Raw genomic sequence first — 19857 nt, forward strand, 5'->3', positions numbered from 1 at the left:
ACCGAATGAGGTGGCATGCAGTGCCGGGTGCATTCGCTGCAGTGGTGGCTTAGAAATCATTTTCTGGCATGCACACGTGTCCACCCGGGGCTGTCTCGCTGTTGGTGAGAATAAATTAGCTTCAGCGTTTTACTTCGAACCGGGTGCTCACCGTTCACATATTTAGTGTTGGTAATAATGTTATTTAGATCATGTGCGATCGGGTTGAATCAGTTTATTAATTATGTATGTCTTTAAATTCGTGCATTACGCTAACGAGTAAGCGACTAACTGAAGACGTAAAATAATTCACGATAAATAGTAACTTGTATACTTTCAAGAAAATGTTAGCAAATGAAATGTTTTGAAAACTGTTTTTTTTTGTGTTCAAAAGTAAGTTATTTTCAACGCTTTTCTTTTTTCATTTAGCAATATAGCTTAAATTACATGTCACACTACCACCGCACGAACTTCTGCGCTGAACAAAGGCGCACAAATACACCCAAGTTGAGTGTTCAAAGTAAAGTCAATTGGCAACCAACCAACTGGAACGTCTTTGGGTAATGGAAGGAGCACAGCATGAAAAAAAAAACACACTCCGTCCACTCGTTTCAGTATTCATATCATACCACAAACAACTGACCACTTTCTTTGCCGGGCGTTTCTCCATTCTAACCGACCATTTGCTGCAACCGTGGAACCGAAAGGCGTCCGAGCTGGAATCAACACAAACCCACGTACAACCACACACACACAGGGAGACATGCACACATATTTACCCATGGCAAAGACAAGCCCTCCCGGTGTGATCGTAATTAAGCTTGGTGTAAATATTTACCGGTTCGAGATTTTAGTGGCTTATCCCGGGGGATTGCGTTTTTGGATTTACGTTTCTTTCTTTACGTGACTTTCCCCGGCCATCCTTTCACCCGCCCGCTACCCCTCTCTTCCACGCTCCCAATTCCGCTTCCCACCGCAACGCCGCCCGCAAAGCAATCGACACCTTTCTGCTTTGCCGGACCGCATAGAGCGCAGCCGGTGTCGGTTCGTGTTGCGACGGCCCTACGAGACGTCAATCTCTCGATACCGCGGACAAGAGCAAAAGCTAAACACACCACCGTGGTTGGGAGAAGGGAAGTCCAACCAACCATCATCGGTGCCGTTCCTGTTTCCGAGTTTTGCTCCGCGTTTTTTTTTTCTTTTTTCGTTGTTGTTTCTGTTGTGCCTATTTATCTGATTGCACACGAACACGAAGCCGCTGTGTGTACATCGAAGCAACCCAGGCGTCTCCAAACCGAGCAAAGTATTGCCATAACAACGTTTCAGCATCTCCATCTGCTGGTTGTGGATGCGAGAGAGAGAAAGAGAGAGAGAGATAGAGTGAGGTAAGGGAAAATGTATACACAACACACTCACGCCACCGTCAATTGACGGCCAGCCGGCGGCGGCCAGAGGTTCGGAAAGCGATGGAAAATTTAAGCATGACGCCGTCCTCCACCGTGGTTTTCTGCTACACCTTTGGCCAATTTACACTTTTGTTGGTCAACGGTTCCGCTCGGGAAGCACGGTTGGCGTCCTCGTTTTTTTGTTTTTTTTTTTTGCTCTTTGATTTTGGTTTAATTTCCACGCGCGTACGTCGCGTATCGTCCTCGGTCACGCTGGAAAGGGGCCACCTAATTTGTGTGCGGTTTCGATGGTTTCGGTCAGTGATGGTTTCATTTTTTGTTTTTTTTTTTTGGGTGTGCCATCAGCCTGAGAAACTAGGTCCAATGCGGTGAAGCAGATACTTGATTAGTGCGAAGAAGGAGACCTCAGCTTCGTTAGCAGTACTGTCATAACAACAAATTGTAAATTAATTCAACGCTACACCCTTAACCGCACACCTACTTCTCACTCTTCCGTACTCGCACCATTTATGTATCTCTCTCTCTCTCTCTCACTCTCTCTCTGTCTCGTTTGATTGGTTCCGTTTTGCTTTCGTCTCATTTGCCACCAATCGCCAAACGGTGTCGTTCCTCCCGGCCGTAAGTCGAGTAAATTGAACATGACAAACTTTTGCACCAAGGATCGTTTTCGCATCATTCACTTCATTTCACTGCTCTCCGGGAGGAGGACCTTTTCTTTCTATCTTTTTTTTTGCGATACAACTTCCAGTGTCGGACGCACCATTGACGTCTCTTCCCCGATGGAGGCGCCTGGTGTCTCACGTGTTTCATGTTGTGTCATTTTTATTTTATTTTATTTTTTTTTCTCATCTTGTCCTCAACATCCCAATCGATAGAACTCCGCTGGGGAATGGTTTTGAAGCTTGCTTTTTGGTGTTGGTATGAAAAAAAAGTGCAATAAAGACACCATAGCCCTCGACGGCAGAAAAGCGAATTGAGCGAAAACCGAACGAAAAAGGGGGGTCTGTCTTGCCGTGCATCGCAAAATGTGTCAATAAATCAATCGAAACGAAACGAGAATTACGACCCGCGCCAATACACCGGGCTTTGGCGTGGCCATAGCTACACCTGAGACACTGTTTAGTCGTGACGGTTATGACCGCAAACCAGACCGATCAATTAATTTTCCTTATTACCTGCGACGTCAGCTTCGTCTGGTTTTTGAGGGGTTTTAAATTTGGATCATCAGAAAATGTTCTATGGTTGAAAATAGGTTTTTTTTTTCAAACCATTGTACCATATTAGGTATAACGCCTCCGGGATATCAGCTATGAATCATACTTTATGAATTATGACAATTTTCTTTTTCAAAATAATGTTCTTAATTACATTGATTTTTGTTTGCTTTTGTCTTTGTTATAACTGGTTTATTTACAAACTAATATTTATATGTACAACACATAAACCAAAACAAGATTGCTTTCAATTTATGCTGGTTTTCGATGGCTGTGGTAAATTTGCTTCAAATAGAGTGAGTAAAACCAGAAAAGGTAGAAAAATAATTCCCAATTACTGTTAACATTAATCATGCCTTACATATTTCTACTACGTTAATGTTTTAGTTCAACTAAACAGCCATACCTTTCGCCATATGGTCGACCGAACCCGCATTTACCCAAGCCTAAACAGCACGTTTCTATTCACACTCGAGCTATATATCAAAAATAACACCCAAACCCAAATAAGAAAGCAATACATGTACCACCCGAAAAAAAACGCGTGATTCAGTAAATTCGTTACGTGTTTCAGCTCCCTCACGGTAGTGCGTTTTTCCCGTCCCGGTGGACAAATTTGTGCTATACCGCATGGGAATGAACCGCTTGATGGACGCTTTTCCAAGAACCGGCTGAAAATCGGTACCAAAATTAGCCGCTCCCAGCGGTGCCGGCCATTTTGCTGGCGTTCTCCATTTGAATATAGCCGTAATACGCATCCGTGGGCAGATAGCTTGACAAGTGTTTTATATTTGTATTTTCCATCCACCGGCTGCCTGCCTGCTGACCGGCAAACACGCGAATAACTCCTTCGCGTACGCAGTCGGACGTGAAATTGAACCAATTTTGCGTTCCAAGCTTTCGCCCGTTCCTCATCGCGCTAACGCTGATACCCAGGAAACGTTGCTCGCAACGGTTTTCGCAGCGTGGAAAGCGTGAAATCATTTGTCCGCGCCACAAGCGGATTTATGGTGTGCGGTAGCGAAGTCGGTCCCGTTCGGCAGATGCGGTTTTGTTTTCCACGGAAATAGTGCCCCTCCGCAAAGGTGGCTCCGTGGCTGTAATTTATTGTTTATTCGCTTCTATTTGCATTTGCGATCGATCTTTGCTTGCCAGAACGCTCGCTTTGGCGTAGTATTTGTTTGTTTTTTTTTCCCCCATCGGCACAGCTTCCCTTCGCACAAGACGTTTTTGGTTGGTTGGCTTTAAGCGGACGTTTCCTCCGAGCTCTAAACTGCTGTGATTATTACTCGCAGCTCGCGTGAGAGATCCGGTCGCTGGCGCACCTTCAACTTATTGGAGAAGCTGCGAGCGACCGGTACGTACCGACCGTACAACCCAAGAGCCGCCGGAGTGTGACGCCGTTGTAAAAGTGTGTCGCCGAAAAAACAGCTGTTCCAGCCGGAACCGGTCTCCGAGTTACGACGCATTTTCGCAGCAAATTTCGAGCGGAGCAAACGCGAGAGCCAATCCCGCACGGATGAGCAAAAGGATCGAGCGGAGAGCTTCGGAGAGCATCCGGGATCGATCCGTACGGTCGAATCTTGTGCCAGAGACGAGAACGGCGAGATACTCCAAGGCTCCGAGGGTGGGAATTTTCCCTTGCGCGTGTCACATACACCAACGCAACCGAACGAACGGTGATTTATGATTCGATGCAAAGTTCGCATTTCATGGCCAAGGGCTTCGGGGTACGCGACACGCCGATTATTGATTGGAAAGCGCTCGCTCGCTCCCCCCCCGAGAAACGCGGGATGAAGCAATGCTCATCGTTGCTCGCGCTCGAGAAAATTCGATTCCACACACCCATCCCATCGACCAGGACAGCACCACCACAACGGTCGGAACGCTCGCGCGAACGGTAGCTGTGGTGAAGATATTATCCCACGCACAACAACACGCAACAAGTGGTTCATACCTTCGCGTATCCTTGCGCACCGGACGAATCGCTTGCTGAGATGGACAGGTTGCTTGGATCGGGTTGTGTAAATCATAAAACAAACTTTCGCGACACAATAATGGATTGCTTTACGTACTTGAGGGTGGTTGAGCTAACAGCAAATAGAGACCCATTTCCCGACCTTTTGCACAATCAAAGTGAGGGAGGCAAAGAAAAAAAAGAAGCAAGCACAATTACCACCCGATACCGTGGGCCAGCGGGTGGTGAGCATACAAACGAATCATTCCCGCCCCCCCCCAAAAACTCATCAATAGCACCTGCCACTGGAACCCGGCCGGACTTGGTCGGTCGGGTGCATATCCACTCAATCATGGCACGCCGTTGTACGCATCTACAACGGCTCGTAAAAGTGATGTAGGTCAAATGCGAGCCAATCCAATTACTTTAATGAGCCATAAAAACTGCTGCCCCTTTATGTGGCGTCTTCGGGGGGGGGGGGGGAAGGAGTAAAAAAAGAAGAAGACAGAAAGAAGTGAGCATAATGCGAACAGCAGCCGGAACAACGCCGTTCCCGATTGATGAGAGGCCAGGACTCGCTTGCGTGCGTGCGTGCGTGAGACAACATCGGGCGCCATAAAATACAGCCGGGAGCAGGATCACAGGACTACCGCCGCCAAATGCAAATTTGACCGGGACGCGGGAAATGGGAAACTTTATGGATGGATCCCCGACGACTCTCAGCCGGTTGGTCCTTTTACCAGTTGCTAACCACCCACTAGCGGATGGGATTCGGGAGCCTTAAGCCTTCCGGCCGGTACCAATCGGTTTGTCATTAAGTTTAACTGGTTTTTCCAGTTGGGAACTGGGGGACCAAAAAAAAAACCGGGCCGCACCCATTTGGGTTTATCGTTTCCTGTTTCATAATTTTTGCGATGGGTGGTGGAGAAATTCAAGATATACCGCTTCTCCTGGCTGACGAAAATAATCTCATCGCTCGTCCATTGCTCTCTCTCTCTCTCTCTCTGTCTCTCTCTCGCGCGCGCGAGTACGCTTCTTAGATTTAGATCACTTTCGCTGGCCGCCGTGTGTTTGTCGTGACCAAAAAGTCCTGTGAGCAAATGTGTGTACGTGTGTGTGTCTGTGTGTGTGGCCAACCGTTCACCACAAACAAAAACGGGGGGCGAACGAAGAAGCACATAATTCCCGAAAGCCCCTGGTTGGGCCAAGATATGGCATGGGCCCGCTGAAGGACGTGTCCTTATTTTATTTATGGCACTAATTCACATCGCATCGTTCAGCTGATTTCAGCCCTCGGCGTTTAACCCGGTTACCCGCCAACGCCAACCGGCCCCACCCCCCGTACAAAACAAATTTCATTCCCACCCGCTGTTTCTTCCCGTGCCCGTGCCCACACACACACGCACACACAAACGCCCACGCGCACCCACCCAGCCATATGCGTTGGAACGAAATATCAGATTTAATCCGTCGGCCTGGGCCTGGTCGTCGGCGGGAAACCGAGGGTTGACGATAATGGGTGGGTTATTTATAGCACCCTGGTGCCCTGTTGTTTTTTTTGTTTTGCTCCCACGTCTCACGCCATTCTCCAACCACCGCTCCACCGAGCGCAGGCCCCGAAAGGACAAGAAACTGGCCGCTTAACTCCTGTGCCTGTGCTGTACACGTACACGGCGGCAGAGTCCACACGCGGAGGCATTAAATAATCGGCTAGAATACAAGGTACGAACAAGGATATCGACGTACGTAATGCGGTAATGGGCGATTGATTACTTTGGATCAATTTTCTTCGATGGTGCTATTTGTGTGGGAGCGCGTGTGTGGGTGCGTTCGGAAGGATATATGCATGACTTGTTACCAGGCAGGTGAACTAGCACAGAACGGCACAGAAATGGCTGTCATACCGCAAGGCTTGAAGTGAGCAAATGCAGTGGCAGCTTAAAACGAGGAAAAAATCTTGCAATGCAACAACAGCAAGCAAAAAACGCGGACGACGCGCAGCTTCGACGGCAGCTTGCAAACCAGCTCTAATTTCATTTAATTACGCACGCAAATTAGCATGTCCTTGCGCTGCAAATGCACTTCGGCACCGGCAGCACTGTCTTTGATCTCCGGCAAACAACTGAAGCGAACTCCTTTTCAATAATTATCTGCAATGGCAAACCGGAGAGAGCGAACCGAGCACGAGAGCAACGGGAATTGAATTTTCCATTTACATCTCGCGCGCGCGGCACCACCGCAAGGCAAACAATTACGATTGCGCGCACCGAATGATTGCGCACGAGCCAAAAACAGTGAACCTTGAACTTGCAGCCGGGTTGGCCAACAGCCAACCCGTCCTGGAACGAGCGGGCTGCGTCCTGCATAAAAGCGCTCCGTTGCAAACTGCAACCCAGCAGCAGCAGCAGCCATTGCAGCAAGTCCGCGAAGAATTATATACTTTGTGCAAGCTGCACTGGATGCCCGGGTAGGCGATCAAAGTATGCAAATTAATTTTGGCTCGAACATTTGTGTCACTTCGGTTCGCTTTCGCTCAGCCAGATTTTGGTGCGGGTTTCGGATTTCACGGGTGCTTGAAATGAGCCCGAGTGCGTCGAGCTTTTGCTTGGTTGTTCGTTCATTCGTTCGTTCGTTCATGCACGGCTGAGTTGGAGCCGCACTCGGAATGCCAATCATATGTCAATCGGCGGTGTGTGTGTCTGTCCCTCGGACCAGAGCAACGACAAATTGAAATTCAACAATTTGCTTGGGCCAAAATTAGCGTCCTGACAGCTACGTTCTTTCGTGTTTATTGCCCTGATCGCAGTAACCGTTGCGGATTGGTATAATGGCTACTGGTTTGATCTGCCAGCGAGAGAAAGCGATCATTAAAAACGCAATTTGGAAAATGTCTATTCCGCACACGTTAATTTGATCGTGAAAGTTGAACAGCGTTTTAAAAAGGCGACAAAGCTTAAATGGTCGCTGACGATTATTTGCAGAGTCTGATCACATTTTTTGAGTATAACAGTATAACGAACATAGAACATATATCGATAAGGTTTGCTAATGTATGTTTAATCCCTTCACAGTTTTGGTTTTCCTTTATTCCTCCTCATTTGCCTTGCGCGCTGTTATTTCTTCACTTTTTATGAGTATATATAGATTCTCCATTAATATATGTTGAGATTTTTAAACTTTTTTAGTTAAATTGGAATAATTTTGTAAATTATTACAATTTTTCGAAAGAAGGAAATGCCCACCAGCCATGGATCATGTGAAATTATTGAATTAGAATAAATGAACTATGAATTTTTGAACAAGAAATTTAGTTTTAAAAACAATACGGCCAGGTCGTCAGTAAAATGAACTTTTTGGCTCAAGTGACGAGCTGCAAAGTTTGTTGTTCGTACAAAAGCGAATTCGATAAAAACTATAGAATCTATGAATAGGATTCTTTGCTCCAGGCAAAAGAAAACAACGGTGAAATTTACATTATGTAACAATTCAAAAAAACACAATTCATTGATGTTTAAAACAACAAAGTATTTTTTAAGTAATGTTCTGAAACACTGAGCCAATTATCATTTTATTTGCATTAAATCTCAACAAAATACAATACAAACTTTTAATTTGATGTATTTTAGAGCACGTTTTTTTTTCCAAAACACAAATAAAACAGGGTAACAATTATTTGACCCTTTTTGAAGGGGTTAAACTTTGGTTTAACCTTTGCGTTTTGCACTAGAATATTCATAGATTTCTTGGTCCCGGGTCACTCAAGAATTTTCATTACACGCCATACCACCTATGTAAACGCATTCCGTTCCACGTTGAACGGAAAATATACATCGTTTATTGTCCTGCACCGGTGGATCAATATTTCCTCAAGCTGTTCACATCCCATGCCCTGAAAACAATGATCAAAATTTGGTTGAAATATTCCAATCCTCGCGACTATCGCAACTATTGACAATGGGTAAACGAAAAAAAAAAATGCGATCACCCCCCAAAAACCCGATTATTTGCCAACCGATCGATATTGATAACGTTGAGCGAAAACAGCCATGAGATGAAACAAAAATAAGTGCTTCAGCGCGCTGCAACAACACCAAGCTCCGGCGAGTCCGACGATCGAAAGCTCACGTTTTCATCGCACACACACACCCACGCGCGCGCGCGCAAAAAAAAAACACTCCCCGTGCGTACAGCAGCCAGTTGAAAAAGCCCGCCCCGTGTTAGCTTTGCCTATTACCGTTAATGAGAAAACTTGTCCTCGCTCTCGGAAACCGGCTAACAAAATAAACCCACGCGATGCATCACGGTCTCGGTTGCGGTCCAGTGTGTGTGTGTGTGGGTGTTCCATCGCATCGCCCGCTGCATTTCACCATAAAATACTTTACAGACTATTTCCACCGAGACGGGGGACCCTATTTCTCCCTTGCATCGGCCTCTCGCTGAATCGTGCAGCTGCATCGCGTTGCACCGAGTCCTGGAAAACTGTCCCGCTTTTCCTGACGCGCAAAGCCCCCAAACCGATTCCTGGCTGACCCCTAACTGACCCGGGTTAGCTATCCTTCCCTCGATTTGGTGACGTGTGGTGGCCAGAAACCGTTCGACCGCGCGATGGCTCTCTCCATTCGCTGGAAACGGGAACAGACAACCGACAACAGCAAAACAAAAAGAAGAAGAAGAAGAAGAAGAAACAAAAAAGAAAAGCGATCCAGGAATCTCCCAACTCCCCATCATCCATCGATCCGTATCAGCAGCCTGCGCCATCGCGGCGTGTGACGCTTCGGTTTGGCATGCCGCCAAAACGCGATCTGGGTCTCCTCCATGGGTTTGGCCGCTCGGTTTTCCCTGGGATCTCCAAACCCCCTTGCTGGAATTCGACGTCCTCGGCCTAGTGGCTGGTTTATCCTGCCATCGTGTCGTCGTCGTCGCCGTCGTCCCGTCAGTCACGCAAACCGAACCCGGCAAAAAGGATCACGCAGCAATGTTCCACATTGCTCAGAAGCGAGAGAGAGAGAGAGAGAGCGAGTGTGCCCGAGAACGAGGAAAATTGTTTGCTCTAATTTTTCACCACCCTTTTTGCTTCATCCCAACCTACCCACCCACCTGCTCGTCCCGCACGTGTTTATTATATTGATTGAATTTGTCGTTGCCCGCCTGTTTTCGTTTTATTTCGCTCAACGCTCCACGCACAACGCGCGCAGAGGCGTCTGGCGGCGTCGGTCCTACACCTGGACACGGCACATCTCCAGAGATTATCGGTGACATGGTACGGCGCACGAGCAGCGAAAAAAGTACGGAAAAAAAGGAAACCTCCATCCGACGTGCCGTGCGTTCTCCGATGGACGATTTACGGGCGTTCTGCGCAATAGTTTGGCAGTTTGATAAATGACCACCGGCCGCAGCCGACCGGCTTCCTGCGGTGGGTATGGTTTGGGTCGATGGCAGTGCACCCCACTTTAGCACGCCCCATTACACGGAACGAAGCCACCACCATAAGTGCGCTAGGCTTTCAGGGCGCAAAGGCAAAGCACGCTCGGTGTCATCGAATTGATCATCTTAACGATGTTGGGTTTGGAAAAGGGAAAGGGTTTTTTTGTTGTCGCCTCTTCGAACGGTGGCTTCACACTCGTATGCATCCGTTCGCTTTTCGGTTTGTTTCTTTTTAATGAGCCTTTCAGGTTTGGTGGGCATTTTCGCGCGTGTGAGCGTGAGGCTGCCTGCACAACTAAATCCGTACGGGATCGTCCGTAAAACGGTGACATTTTAACGCCCAGCAAGTGCGTCCGTCCCACGACCGTCCGGGGGACCGTCCGAATCCATTAGCAGAGTGAGGGGGGGGGGTTTTCTTTTTTTTTCTCATACTTTTGGGTCACTATTTTGACCCGTGCGTTGGTGGTTCCTGCTAGAGTGGTTCAAGCCACGCTGGACTTGCGTTAAACGAACGCCATCCTTCTACCGATGGGTTTTGTTCGTTCAGAATCGGCTCCCCTCGTGGATGGTTTGGGGGTGGGGGGGGGGCATTTTCAGAAAACTACACCCACACACGGGGGGGAAGCCTTTTCGAGGCGTTTCATTCACACGCGCGCATCCCACGAGGCAATCGTGTGGCGTTCCCTTCAAACACGGGCTGCTCATTTCATCAAGCCATTCAAAATTGTACCGACCCGGAACCGGGGAGGAACTGAGACTGATTAAATTACGGCGAAAAATTACTTCCACTCGCGTGACAATTAGTGTGCCATTTGTGCGCGCTCTCGCCCGTGTATTCTGGACGTGTCCTCCCGAAGGACACGCGGTTGTGTTCGCTGTTCGCGGGCCGCCGTGTATGTGCTGATGATTGCTTCGCCCCCTCTGGTTCGCGTTTATTTGTGCCAAACTTCAAATGAGTTTCGCTCATTTTCATTAATATAAACAACCGGCCCACTGGGGGTGGGTGGGGGGTGGCTGCTGCTGAAAAGTTTTTCACAATCCGCCCTTTGGGAGGTGGGCCAGCAATTTGCCAGCAGTTGGTTCAGTTGGGCCGCCCGTCCGCTCGACAACAATAGACCCCGCGCAAATGGACAACCGGCGGAAGGAATTATTTTGCCGCCTTACGAGTTTCGAGCGGATGAAGTTTCCACGCGCCAGTGCCAACCACGAGCCACCGAGTGCAAGGGCGAGGAAAGCGTTTTTAGAACCAGGCTCTCTCAAAGATTAATCTCCCCCAGTCGCCCATCGTAAAAACCGGGGGCCGAGGGACAGCACTTGACTTTCTTCATCTTCTGCTTATTTGCTTGCTTTTTTTTGTTGTTGTGCAATGTGTCCTGTTTCTTGATGTTCTTTTTTGTGTATTGTTGATTTTTTGTTTTGTTTTTTATACGTCCCACTTAGCTCCGTGGAAATCGCTTCATAACAACTCCTACGAAACGATCTCTCTCTCTCGTTAATGCTGTTAACTCGCGTTGATGGCGTCGTTATGAAAAATAAAAAATAAAATAAAAGCCCACCAGCTTCGAATTACAGCAAATATCAAAAGCTAAGCATACTCGCAACGCAAGCGAGTAGGAAGCGCGTAGGCCGTAAAATGAGCAACGACCGACTGATTACTGAAACCGGTTGGTAACGATGGTAACCGTAAGAAAAAAATAGCAACCCTTCAAAATATTTGCCTTCTCGCAAAGCAGGCGAGCTGGTGAGAGTGGTAGTTATACTGAATAAATAAAGCTAAAGAGCAAACCCTCATTTTTCAACCACAAAACTGATATTAGAAAAACACACACACACACACACACGCTCCGGCCAACAACAAAAAAAATACAAAATACAAAGCAACGAGCAGCAATAAAAATCACACATCTGCCTCTTCGAGATGAAGCTATTCCCGGTCTCAACTTAGTGTTCTTTCACCGGTCCAATGGGGTGTCCGTGGGGATCTCGTGGAAAACCCTCCAACTCCGGGTGGTGGGTGGGTGAACGGGTCGACGAACACCACCCAGAGAGCAACCCTCTATCGAAACCCGCCACCATTGAATCATTAAAAGCAGTTCACACAGCCTCGTTTTGCTTGGCGAGCAGCACAAAGCAGCGAAGAAAGCGCCACACACATTACACAAACGGCTCGATATTTCACATCATCCACATCGCGTTACATTCTGGGCTACGCTGTAGCCAGAGCTTCAAGGAATGTGCCCTAGCTTCGCTAGTTCTCGTTAGTGTGTGTGTGAGTGTGCTTTTTCTTTAATCGCTTGCTCGAAATCCTCTTCCCACTCGAGAGTGTCCTTCTTCCTGGCCGGCCCAGCACCCAGCGGCGCGGTGCAAAACTGCTTGCAAAATCAATTTTTCATTTCATCATCCTCAGCCGTTTGGATAGCATTTTCCGTTCGCCACTCGCCACCGTCGGCCGAAAACGGGCCCTGACTTCGTTATCCTGCTATGGCCCCACCTCCAACGATCACTCTCAATGACTTTTTTTTAGCATCCCCCCCCAGCCTAGCTAGCGGGCAAAATCGATGATTCATCGGCCATTTCTTTTTTTTTTGTTTTGTTTCGGCCACCGCTGCTCGATTGCTTTTGGATGCTGCCGAACCAAACCGGGGTTGCAGTTTATGCGCTCTTTGCAAACGGTTTCCCAATGGCAATCAATATTAATGCCACCGTATGTTTTATACATCATCACATCGGTGCTCAGGGGTAACGGGGTCTTTGGGGTTTCCTCGTGCGATCGTGCGGCCAGAAAACATGCATACATTCGCAAAACCACCCACCCCCTGTTTGGCCGTTGACCTGATGCGGGAGAGGCTGTTGGTTGGTTTCGTTCGGGCGGGTGGTTGAATGAAGAAAGTGATACTTATAAATCGTTTCCATCCTTTACGGGCGTGCTTTAGTGCCGGATCGGATGGATTTGCTTCGCCGCGTCTCCATTGGCCTGTGCCCGATGGCTGCGTGCAGATTTTGCATGCTCAAGCACGGCCGTGAGACACACGGAACGAGCTTTTCGAATCCCCCTTCCTTTTAATCCCCCCTTCCAACGGCAGGAAACGCGACGTGCTCGAAGATGGCACCTACCGAACCTGGTGTTTCAATTACTGAAATTACCACTATCGATGGTAATGAGGCTGCTGTGCATGCGCCCGTTCCGTGTGCCAGCCTCTACCAGGGAAACTGGTAAAGCAATGGCACACACATAAACTGAAGACAACAACGAAAAAACAACAAGCTCCTTAACGAAGCGGAGATCCTTTCGCAAGCGGAGATGCAACGGAATGCTTGTGAAGTGCCACGGACTACTTACTCGCTTCCGGCTTCTTTTGGATCAATCGAACGAACGCTTTTCTCGCGTTTTCCGGCCTGAGTGGTTGTTATTTGAATCCCGTTTTGCAATGCTCACCCTCGTGGTGCAATTGGCGCCGGGGTTGGCCGTTAGTTTCGCACTTCAAACGACGTAATTAAACCGGGTAGCGATTGATTTTGTCGACAAACCGTCCGTCGAGTTTAGTTGTTGAGTAATTACTGCGCGCTGTTTCGTGCTAGGTTTGTTTGTGCTACAATCGTAACGTTATTTTCTTCCATTCTCGTTATCAGGGCCTGAGTTTGGGAGAAGAAATTTGTAAATTTATATTTCTTACATTCGTGTACTTCGAACAATTACAAACTATCAATGTTTGGGTCAATTGAACTTTTTCAAACACACTTTTTTACTTTATTTCAGCATTTTTATAATGTTTAAGCTTTAGTGGTTACTACTGAAGATGCTCCAATCACCTAATTGGGTATTGGGGTCCTTTTTTGTGGAAAAAGATACATATGCACTTACTATATATGCGATTGAGTATTTGTGTTCGATATTAAATTTCCATGGAATTTACTCGCGCTATGGCAGCCATTAGCATGTTGTTGTTGATTTTTTTTTGCTGTCCCAAATACAGGCACAAACGGAAGCATCCCGTTTCCAAGCTACGCTTTAATCCGCTCTGACCCTTTTTGAGCACTCCCACGCATGGATGCACATCCATCATGCCGGTGAAACGAGGCATTTGACAAAGAAAAAATCAACAACCAAATTGAAGCACAACCAGCGCTAAATACCGGCTGGCTCAACCACACGAGCGCCCACCGGTGGCATTCGCAAAAACGGGCAACCGACCTCACCGGGATCGGAGTTTCCAAAGTTGCACGCCAACGCTTATTAAACGTTAAAGCTGCGTTCGATAAACAAAAAAATCGAAGCAAAAATAAGCTCTCCACAACACCACCTTCCATTAAAACCATTTCATGCCACGGTGCCACGCGGTTTTTTTTTCTCCTGCGACTCGAACGAACCACACGAACCTCCTTCCCGGTGGGGTAGGTTCCACCCGATGTGTGCGTATGTCTACGATTTAATCTTCTTTTTTCTTCGCGCGGATTTAGACAGCGGGCGTTATGCTTCTATTTTTTTTTTTTTTGAACTCTAATTTATGCGTAATATTCATCCCAACTCCACCCGGGTTCGGGGTTGGTGCACCGTAACCTGCATGAGACCGCGGTCGCTTCGCACCGAAAAGTTCGTCCTTCTCCGGGTCCAATACCTTGATACGGATACGGAGTCCTTTTTGGTTTTTTGTTTTCCTTCAGCCCGGGGCAAGCGAACGCGCGCGCGCGGGCGCTCACGTGGTCTGCCTTTTGTTTGTCTACTGGCGCATAAAATTTAAATCCGATCCGCACCGGTAACATTCGCGCGGTGTTTAGACGGAAGATGCGCCCGCCGTACCATAAAAGCGAAGCATTGAAAATTAATGGCCGGACCCGGTGGGACGCGTTCCGCAGTTCCGGAAACGAACGGGCCATTACCGGGCCAGCGAATCGATCCCTTGGCTGGTGCAGCGGTTTTTCAAATACCTTTCCCCGTTGCGAGTGTGCTTACTCGTAGCTGGGTCGATAAAAGCACACGGCCTGTGATAACAGGCATCTGTTATGTGCTCTCTCTCTCTTTCCTTTCACGTTGCCCTTCTCGGTTGGAGAGTGTTGTGTGTGTGTGTGGGGAGGGGTGGTTTTTTTTAGACATCGTTGTTCATTTTCTTGCGCAATATTAGTTTCACGTTTGACATGCACGTTACTCGGACACGAGCTAGAAGAAGAGAGAGAGAAAAAAAACCACCACTCTAACGAACAAAAGCTGCCCCGACGAACTGCCCAGGCGCCACCAACGACGAAAGCACCCTCCATCGCGTTCATCGTTATGTAAAACCGGAGCAAGGGTTCTCAACTTAATTGTGGGCAACACCTTTTCCTATGGCTTCGGCCGCACGTCGGAAAATGAACAAAAAAAAGTATGGTGCAGCTTTCCGTTGTTACGTAAAAGCTCCACATGTGCAGCTTGCGGTTCCAGCATCATCGCTGCCGTGGTCCTTTTGCGACCGATCGGGGAGAGTTTTGTTTCCTGTTTTTGGTGCTATTTGTTTTTTTGTTCTGTTTTGCTTCTCTCTCTCTCTCTCTCTCTCTCTCTCTATTTCCGCTTATCCTCACTTCGCTGCATCACTTGTTAGTGAGGAGATCGAAAAGCGAACAGGGGTGGTGCTTGAAAAGCACAAATCATGCAACGAATGCGAATCCTTGGCACTGTCCATGTCAGGTCAAGATACCCGAACCAAACCGCCTGGAGCGGATGTCCATAGCAACGGCCAAAGGTAGCTCGATGCGATAGAAATGTTGTTTAGTTAGCTGCTGATCTTCAGTGCGTGGATGCTCTGCGACGTTAAAAGCGTATTCCAAAGCCTGCTGGAAAAAAGCAAAACCTTAAATTCTGGATAAGCGTCCACAATGTCGCGTAAGCCAATTTACCAAACCACTCGTTAAAACTCACAACCTCGTTGAGACGAAACACGCGAACCAAGAACAAACAACACACCGGAAACGAGTATTTATGTACACTTTACTCGAGTGCACTGCACTTTACGGCGTATTCGCCAGTTTTCCGCGGTACCACTTCGCGAACAGAGGTTATTTGATGCCCTGTTGTAGACTGCCGGAGCCTTGTTCGTATTTCCATGTTCCATTTTGTTAAATCTTTGTTCCACTCTATTCAATCAGTGGCACGGCTTTCTGGCATTTTCCTGGAATTAATGCAAGCTTTCTACGCTACGCTACACATCAAGTTCTTGTTTCAAAAGCACTTCATGATGAGTTTTATTATGTGCACCCATCTACCAGTATCGTTGCTTTTGTATGGCTTTGCGTAACAACGTTTTCTTTTCTCTTTGTTTGCACCAGTTTGTTCTTCAGACCAGTCGGTTTTCGTGTTCGTATTCTGAGCCCTTTTCGCGTGTTTTTAATTAGATAAATAAATATATTTGAATGTTATATTTGCGATACAATTTTGTGCTCTTCTAACAGTCTTGTTGTGGCAGGCCTTTCATGATTGTATCCAGTTATTGTAAATCACAACTAACAATTAAATTGTTTGGTATAGCATACACTTTTTCCGCTATCACGGAAGAGGCTCAAATTTGCTCCTAACATCAGTCTTTTGTAAATTCGCTAGGAAATATGCACGCACGAACGCTTCCACCAGCATCCGTGCACAACACTCTGTCCTAACAGTTTGATGTAAATTGCAGCCCATGCATTATGCATATGCATGTTAGCATCGTGTTCGCTGCTCAAAACTTTAATAAATCGTCCGAGCGGAGGCGGAAATGGGCGCCATAGCAGACGGATGGCGTAAAACGATGCACCGTGTCGCTGCGTTGAAAGTTATAACATGTTCTAAGCGCTTTTGCGATGGGTTGAAATAAAAGTGCATTCATGTTGGTGTGCATCGACGAATCCGATCGTAATTGCATTCACACCAGGGACAAACACTGCTACGTCGAAGAACTGGTAGAATCACAGTTCAGAATTCCAAATTCGATTGTGCCAACATTCTTCAATGTACCCATCCTCGCGGGTGATTAATGGAGTGCTTTCTGTTCGTTTTTCTTTCGATTGTGGATAGCTTATTTCATTTGCCATCCAAGAAACAAAAAAAAATGATGCAACATCTTTCGAAAACAGAAAGAAGAAATCTCAACAAATTCAAATTTCTAGCAAAACGCCCACATTGGGCTTTCGTGTTGGCTGCATAGCAAACAAACAAGCTACGATGATCCGTTGAATAAGATTTTATTTGTGATAATGTTTGAAGAGATACAAGAGCTAGATAGATCTTTAACCCTTTGCCCATCGCCGGCTTTCCCCCGTAGACGCATGCACTTGAAGAAAACGGATCTGTTTTCTTTCCCTCGAGGGAAAACACAAACTCAAATCAATCACTACCGCCGACGGACGAAGAACATTATCTTCAGCGCTTCCTTCAACATCCGCCAGTCACTCGCAAATTCCCACCGCGGCGGTTTTTTTTTCCCGAAACCAGCGCACGTTGGTTCCGAACGCCCATAACGGGTTGATTGATTGTCCCTTGGCAGGCCAGAAATCGGAAGCCCATAAAGCACGTGGGTCTATTTGACGCCATGATGCAGCAGCACTCAAAAAAGGAAAAAAGGAAAAACAAACCCGCGAACCCATGGAATGCACTCGCAAGGGGGAAAAAGGATCCACACGGAGCTCGTTACTACTGTTCCGGACGTTTTAAAATTAACATAAGAATGACACCGGATCGGCACATCCGGGTCAGTGAACTCCCATTACCGTTCCAAACGACTGCCGGGGCACCGGCACCATCACCGGGAGTAACATGTGTAACGGTGGTGACCTTTACCGGCAGTTCGGCAGGAAGCTACCGGACTATGGGAAGAGAAAAACGTCACACAACACGGCCCCGGTTTGACTTTCGTGCCACCGGAAGTGGTCACCACGGCTGCAAAGGAGCCTCATTTATTCGACGCTCATCGGTCCCCCAGGTCGCGCTTACCGGTGATTGTTCGCTCTGGGTTGTCGCCGTCGCGCTAGTTGCGTTTAAAGGATTTACAGCTGGTGCAGCTGGGGTGCCTACATCCGGTCTGGGACGGTTGCGAGGGCTGTTGCACGACTGGCACCGTGCAGTTTGCATCTGCGGCCATAAACAAGCCAATGGTACACAGCGACAGCGCATGCAAATCGAACGTCCAGCGGGTTTGGGTATGGCAGGGGGAGAGAAAAAAACGGTAAAGAATAAATCAAAGCAATCGCTTTCGAGCTTGCACGGAACAGAGAACGGTTGATTTCGCTTACCAAAGAAGTACTGGCCATCCGACGATGAGCCTTCCGGGTGAAACGATGGTTGCATTTGGCCTGGCAACTGGACGGGCGCGTCCTGGTAGGGTTGCATTGGTTGGTACCGGTACGGTTGTTGTTGTTGTTGCTGCTGCTTGTAGGATTGTTGTCCGCCGGAAAACCCGGTGGGACACTGTACATGATCGGCCACCGTTGGCTGATAGACATTGGTCGGTGGCAATGGCGACTGGTACGGTGATGTTTGGTGATATCCCATCGGTGCGGTAGCGGGATGGTTTGCCGAACCGAGCGACTGACCAGCCTGGTGGACCATACTACTGGACGTACCTAGATAGATGGGAGTACCAGCGGAAGTACCTTCACTTGACAGCTGTACCGGTTGCTGACGCATGTAAGCATTCTGTTGTGGCTGCTGCTTTGATGTCGACGGTAGAGTCATACACCCGGGCGGATGTTGTTGGTACTGCTTTTGCTGCTGCTGCTGCTGCTGCTGCTGGTTTGGCTGCTGCTGTGGCTGGAACTGCTGGTTCTGCAGCAGCATGGGTTGCTGTTGAAACGGCACGACTGGCGGCTGCACTAGCGGATAGTGGATGGAAGGTATCTGCTGAGGATGTCCTGAATGCATCGGAAGAATGCACGTGCCTGACCCAGTGGCATGAAAAGAAACTCAAAGATTACCGTACCGTACCAAACAACTCCCAAAGGGCTGCAAAATTCGCAGTTTTTCCTTCTTTCTTTTTACAGATTGCATCTGACGTTATTAGTTATCTAAGCCGCTTTTTTACTTACCTTTCGGTAGTGCCGGTGGCGTAGCTTTTTTAGAATTTTGCTTCATACTACTGGAATGTAGAATTTCTAAAGCCGAACAGAAACCCAGTTAATGGACTAACAATGTACGATGGTACGACACGAAATGCCAACACGTGACCAAACGATGGAAGCTTCGGAATGATTATGTTCGATGCGGTTGCTCGCAAAGCCTACTCGATTTGCGCACTCCTGAAAAACTCCTGTCGTTCGGTAAAACTTCTGCCGGCTTACGTGGATGCTGCGGAAAACGCAACTTTTCTCATAGTTCGCGAATGCACGCGATTTGGATGCTTAATATTTATGAAGCGTCATTATTTGCGCTGTTCTCATCGATTGCCAGTCAGAACTGTACAGCATCATAACCTTACATTCGGGTGGCATTAGTCCTTAAACACGTGGAAATGTTTGTTGTATAGGAAAGTAGTTAAAAAAATATGTACTACGTATAATGTTGTTGGACTTTTAACAACTAAAAAATGGTCTGAAAATGTTCTTGTCCATGCAAACATATTTAATGATAATTATTCTGATCAGCTGTATGTGATAGATAAACCAACTGACAAGGATATATATAATTTAATTGAGCTCATTGATATATGCAAGCCTGTTCGAATTTGTTTGTAGTTTATAAACTAACACCGACGATTCAGTTAGCAAAATACGTAGAGGAAAAATCGTATTTAGACTATTCTAGCCCAGAGTATGAATAATATATCTTCTGATATAATTGTTTGTAATATTCGCTCATTTACATACATAATTGTATTGTATTTAGAGAACGAAAAGCACAAGAGAAAACATTTTTCCCCTATGTGATATAAGTCATAAT

The sequence above is a fragment of the Anopheles nili genome, chromosome 2, assembly GCF_943737925.1.
Source record: "Anopheles nili chromosome 2, idAnoNiliSN_F5_01, whole genome shotgun sequence".
Classification (NCBI taxonomy): domain Eukaryota; kingdom Metazoa; phylum Arthropoda; class Insecta; order Diptera; family Culicidae; genus Anopheles; species Anopheles nili.